The sequence below is a fragment of the Malania oleifera genome, chromosome 4 (genome assembly GCF_029873635.1).
Source record: "Malania oleifera isolate guangnan ecotype guangnan chromosome 4, ASM2987363v1, whole genome shotgun sequence".
Taxonomy (NCBI): domain Eukaryota; kingdom Viridiplantae; phylum Streptophyta; class Magnoliopsida; order Santalales; family Ximeniaceae; genus Malania; species Malania oleifera.
Window position 1 is genome coordinate 88,421,844 of NC_080420.1, and position 6,080 is coordinate 88,427,923.

The 6,080-nt window shown below is 32.1% G+C and overlaps 1 pseudogene; it reads right to left on the reverse strand.

The window, feature by feature from the left end:
* Positions 1-2,314: 2,314 nt before the first annotated feature.
* LOC131153875 (chitinase 1-like) lies at positions 2,315-5,467 on the reverse strand (annotated as a pseudogene).
* Positions 5,468-6,080: the final 613 nt, after the last annotated feature.

Sequence of the window (6,080 nt, forward strand, 5' to 3'; positions counted from 1 at the left end):
AAATGTGAATTGTAGCATTAAATGTATTATATATTGTAGAATTAAATTTATTTGGGGCGAGGTAAACTCTCCGCTAGAGGGCTTGTTGAGAAAGGCGAGTGCCCCGATAGGTATTAGATGTAGCCATGCCAAGCTGCATAACGTGTTAGAGTGGAGGGAAGCTACTTGTATGGGCGAATAATCTTCCTTATTCTCGGGAACATTCGCTGGTAAACATTTGTGTGAATGTGTATGAATACGAGATAAACTATCCACTTGAGGGCTTACTGAGTAAGGTAAGTGCTCTAATATGCTTCAATTGTAGCTATAGGTTACAGAAGGTATCAAAGCAGAGGGGTGTTACTTGTACGGGCGGGTAACCACCCCAATCTTTGGGAACTCTCATAGGTAAAATATGCATCATGTGTGTGAGTAGGGATAAAAATGATTTTATAATTATGGATTAATTTGAAAATGATGATTATATATTTTGTACACAAACCTCATGAAAGCCACACACTGGTATTAATCTATTCTATCTTACTGAGATATGTCTCAACCGATAAGAAATTTTATCTTTTTCAGAACCTCTGCGTGATCAAGCTCAGTGAGCTTGGGACTGGCTTAGTGGCGTAGCATTTTTTTGAGAGAGAGGGTCTAAACTTTTGATATATATTATTGGGGTTTTTTTTAAGTTTTCTGGGATGTATATATGTTTGTGATTACTAGATGTTGGAGAATACTTTTTTGGAGATACATGTATGTAGAAACTTTGGTGGGTTTAGGTCGTCACAAGGTGGTATCAGAGATTGAAAACTAAAATGTAGTCCCAAGAATGGGGTGAATTGGATTTAAAAATTTTCTCTTGATTCCTTTTAACCTCTTTTATTTCTTTTAACTAATTCTTGACTTGTTTGTTTAATTTATCAATCACACAAGAACTTAGTTCTTTTTATACAATCCACGACACTATTGCTTAAACAATCAAATAACCAATCAATCAATCAAATCAATTATCCAATCAAACACAATATCCAAACCAAGATATATGATACAAGATTTTAGCTTTTTTTTTTTTTTGTAGCCCTGTTGTTAATGCAATCCCTTTGATAATGAATTAGCTTTCTCAAAGTGATTTTCAACAAAACATTCACACTCTTCCCAAAATTCAGAATTCAAATAAACTTTTAGTTAATTTATCTTTGGGTGTTAACCAAGTAACGTACTCCCTTATGGTTTCCGCTAAGTATGGTTTAACCAACATTCTCATTTTCAATTTTTGCAACCCAAATCAAAATTAGACTTTAAGTTTACTTGATTTCCAAATATACGTAGTATATATGATTAAAAATTAAATCATCCATGCAATTTATATGTGCTGAAAATAAAGAGTAAGGGAAAAAGAAAGTGAGACCCGGATTTTTACTTGGTTCGGCTTATACCCAGCCTACATCCTCACCTTTGGAAAACCACCAAAGGATTACTAAAATTAGTTCACTTTCCGGGCAGAACAACACCGTTTACACACTCCTTCAAAAAGCTAGAGCCCGCCTCTCCAAACGATATACTCTCGTTCGGTCACTCCTTCAATTAGACTAGAGTAGCACCTCTCTAAGCGATATCCTCTCGCTTATCCAACAATCCGAACTCCTCGAATAATCCAAGAACAACAAAAGATATGAAGTAATCTCTGCGTACAATAGCACTCTCAAAACAAAGTAGATTAGTACAATTTCAGCTCTAGGTACTTTAACAATTTAAATACCAATAAAAAATAGAATTGAAACTCAAGTGTAGAATTCACCAAGGGTGGGTCCTTTGGGATTTGAGAAAACTCAGTATGAGAACCTTAGGTTGGTGTTTCAGCAACAATTCAGATGATTTCTCTTCAGCACGAGTTTGAGTAATATGGAGCTTTAAGAGAGATTGAGAGATTTGATGCAAGTATGTTGTGTGATTGCTTGTTCTTATATAAAATCTATAATTACATTTTCAAATACATAAACTGAAACCATTCAAAATTTCATACAAATTCAATTAAAATGAAGAAATAACATATGTTCAGATAAAAAAAATTATTTAAAAATATTCAAAATTCAAATACAAATACTAGTACAAATTCAAATTAAAATACAAAAACTCCATTTGTTCAAATAATAATTAAAACTATAAGAGACAATGCTGACTGATATATTCTAATGAGGCATTGAACAGTAACACAAGAAACAAAGTTCAGATAAACAAACAAATTCATCTGGAAATCTTTTGAGAGTCCAATGCCTGAAATGAGATATGGGATTGAGAAAAATGAAAATGATCTCTAGGCAACAAAACTTTAGGCAACACCCGCTCTTGTTCCATTCTTTCCCTTCTTCCTCTGGATCTTATTCATGTAGAATTCCAGCTCTTTCCCCTCCAAAATATATCTGCAAAACCATTTAACCAATGCATTTAGCCGAGATGCCCAACATAAAAGAAAAATCAAAACAAATACATCAATATTCAGTAGTATAAATTGATGCTTGACAAATTTTCCATGCAAAAGATACCCCCCTCATCGTTGAGTATTAGAAAATGTAATAGCTAGTTTAGTATTGGAAAATAATTTTTGTTTTTTATTTTCAAAATATAATGAAATAAAAAATGTCAGCACATTTCCCTGTTTTGAATACATCTATATTAATTCAAAACAAGGTTATATTTTGGTCATTTTAAATCTAGAAATGAAAAATGAAAATTTGTTTTTGACAACTAAACAAGCCCAAGCTACTTTCACAAGCTGACCACAAACAACTAACAAAAATAGGGCATCTCACCATATGAGAACAATTGACATCAGATGATGAGTGGGATGCCTCATAAAAGTTCACCGGATACATTGAGGTTTTGTTGGTTCACTGAATAGCTATTCCTACGAATAGGAACGGAATACAAGAAGATATCCAGGAATAGAGATAATAGTCATTCATATTTATTCATCATTCTTCCACTCAACATGGAATATGGAAGGTATATCTATGATGAAATTATATCCATTTCTTGTCTACTCTTTACTATGATTAATAAGAAATTATAAATTTTCATTTGTGCATTATAATAAATTTTAAATACAAATTATCAAGTTCTTCTATTACAACTATCTTTATTCCTAGGAATAAGCATTCTGCAAACTAAAGAGAGTCCAAGGGAATTATAGTGTTCACTCAACCGCTGAAAAGCCACTAGATCATGGCAATTTTTTTTTTGCTTGGACATGGCAAATATTTTTACTCATCCTTTCAAAAATATTTTAACATTAAACTAAGCCTATCTTTTTCTTTTTTTTTTTGGGAAAATTTTAAAGCAATTTTGGCAGCATGTCGTCCGTAAATTGGACGTTTTCCTATAAAACCTGCACCTGATAGGTTCAAATAGATAATTTATAAGAAGTTGAAGTCACACGAGAACCTATATCCACTACCAGCATGCAATACACATCAACTGCATCCGTCATGCAGGAGGCATTCTAGACTAGCATGCAATCATGTAGCATATTCACGACAGTAATACATGTAACCATATCTTAAATTCAGAATATAAATAGCAGAGAAAAGTGGATAGTATTGGGTTCAGTGTAGTATTGCTATTCATCCAGGAATTTGGACATGAACGTTATGAGATGATGAGAGCATTTAATTTAAATAATTATGAAACTGATGCTCCCTGTGAGTCATGTATATATTCAACATATGCCTTTTTCAAATTTTCAAATCCTCAGCCAAGTGTATATAATATTTTCAATGATTTCGACACAGTAATGAATGCTTTAAGCTTACCGGACCAAAAGCATATAAATGAATGTCCATTCTAAATGAACTCAGTCTACATTGCCTCATTTATTATGATTCCTAAGTTTCACTCATCCTTTCAAAAATATTTTAACATTAAATTAAACCTATCTTCTTCTTTTTTGTTTGGGAAAATTTTAACGCAATTTCGGCAGCATGTCGTCTATAAATTGGACATTTTCCCATAAAACCTGCACCTGATAGGTTCAAATAGATCATTTATGAGAAGATGAAGGCACACGAGAACCTCTATCCACTACCAGCATGCAATAAACATCAACTGCATCCACCATACAGGAGACATTCTAGACTAGCATGCAATCATGTAGCATATTCACGACAGTAATACATATAACCATATCTTAAATTCAGAATATAAATAGCAGAGAACAGTAGATAGTATTGGATTCAGTGTAGTATTGTTATTCATCTAGGCATTTGGACATGAACATTGTGAGACGATGAGAGCATTTAATTTAAATAATTATGAAACTGATGCTCCCTGTGAGTTATGTATATACTCAACGTATGCCTTTTTCAAATTTTCAACTCCTCAGCTAAGTGTATATAATATTTTCAATGATTTCGGCACGACAATGAATGCTTTAAGCTTACCAAACCAAAAACATATAAATGAATGTCCGTTCTAAATGAACTAAGTCTATATTGCCTCATTTATTATGATTCCTAAGTTTCACTCATCATTTTAAAAATATTTTAACATTAAACTAAGCCTATCTTTTCTTTTTGTCTGGAAAAATTTTAATGCAATTTCGGCAGCATGCCGTCTGTAAATTGGACGTTTTTCCACAAAACTTGCACCTGATAGATTCAAATAGATCATTTATAAGAAGTTAAAGGCACACGAGAACTATATCCACTACCAGCATGTGATACACATCAACTGTATCCGCCATGCAGGAGGCATTCTAGACTAGCATGAAATCATGTAGCATATTCACGATAGTAATCCATGTAACTATATCTTAAATTCATAATTTAAATAAAAATTTTTATCTCGAGTCATCCGATAATATGCTCATTGAAAAGCTTTTAAACGACTTAAACATATCCTGAAAAATTGGTGCGAGACCCAAATAAACATTAATCTGCTTTGCCACTATCGTACTACATACAAAATAACATGCCCCTGAATCATCTGGGTATTGAAGTAGCTAATGAACTGAGACACATATGTTCTATTATCATATGCGTAAAACTGAAAATTAACATAGTCTATGAGGTTCCCATAACTCTTCCACAGAGCCAAGTAATGTTTCCGAACTTCATTATCATCAAATGGAGCTATAGAAGCAAAAAAGATTACCCCATTCTCCTTAAGGGTCGCTATGAGCTGCCCTATGCACTGAGCAAAAGTTTCAAGATCAGCTTTAAAATGCTACTTTGACATTCGAATGTTTACCCTTGATGGAAGAAACATGGGAGGGGCTGAGATCATCTGAATCCCAGATGATGCTTAAGTTTCCATTTGTTGGACAAGGAGAAGATAAGGCAGTGTAATCAATGGCGAAGGAGAGAATGAAGTGGAATTGGACTTGTCGGTTAATGGGTACGTCTGAAAATGTGACATGTTTGAACTCAGCTCCTATGTATTCACTAAAGACATCGGAGGTGTTGGGTGCTGTCTGGGTTGATGAAGAGGGAAAGGTATACAATCAAAAAAAAAAACTCACTAATTGATCAAGATTTTATATAGCAAATGGCAATTTAGAAATTATAATAAATTATTAATATTTTCCTAAGAATTCATATACCAAGATTTTTATTAAAAAAAAAAAACAATGAAAAAAAATCTTATTATGTAAATATTAAATTTTCAATTTTTTTCAAAAGGTTAATCAGAGCATTAGTGTCATAATCTTTTTTATTAAGATTTTTCATGTCCATAAGTCCTATATTTATATGGTGTTATAATAATATCTCATATCAATGTTTGTATTTTATAATTTTTAAGCAAGGCGTTAATTTTTATAAATAATTATGAATATTCACACTTTAATATTGGTAAACTAAATTATGACAATATATTATTAACTCATATTGAAAATATAACTAAAGTTTAGTGAAATTATAAAAATATTTTACACATTATTATTTACATAAAATTACATGCAATACATAAGACCTTCCAACTAGCATTGAACTACTTCTTAAAGAATAAAAGAAAATTTTGATAGTCCTTAAAGTGATAAATATGTAATGTTAAGTTTACCCTTATATTAAATAGAAATTTCACATCTCAAAACCTACATT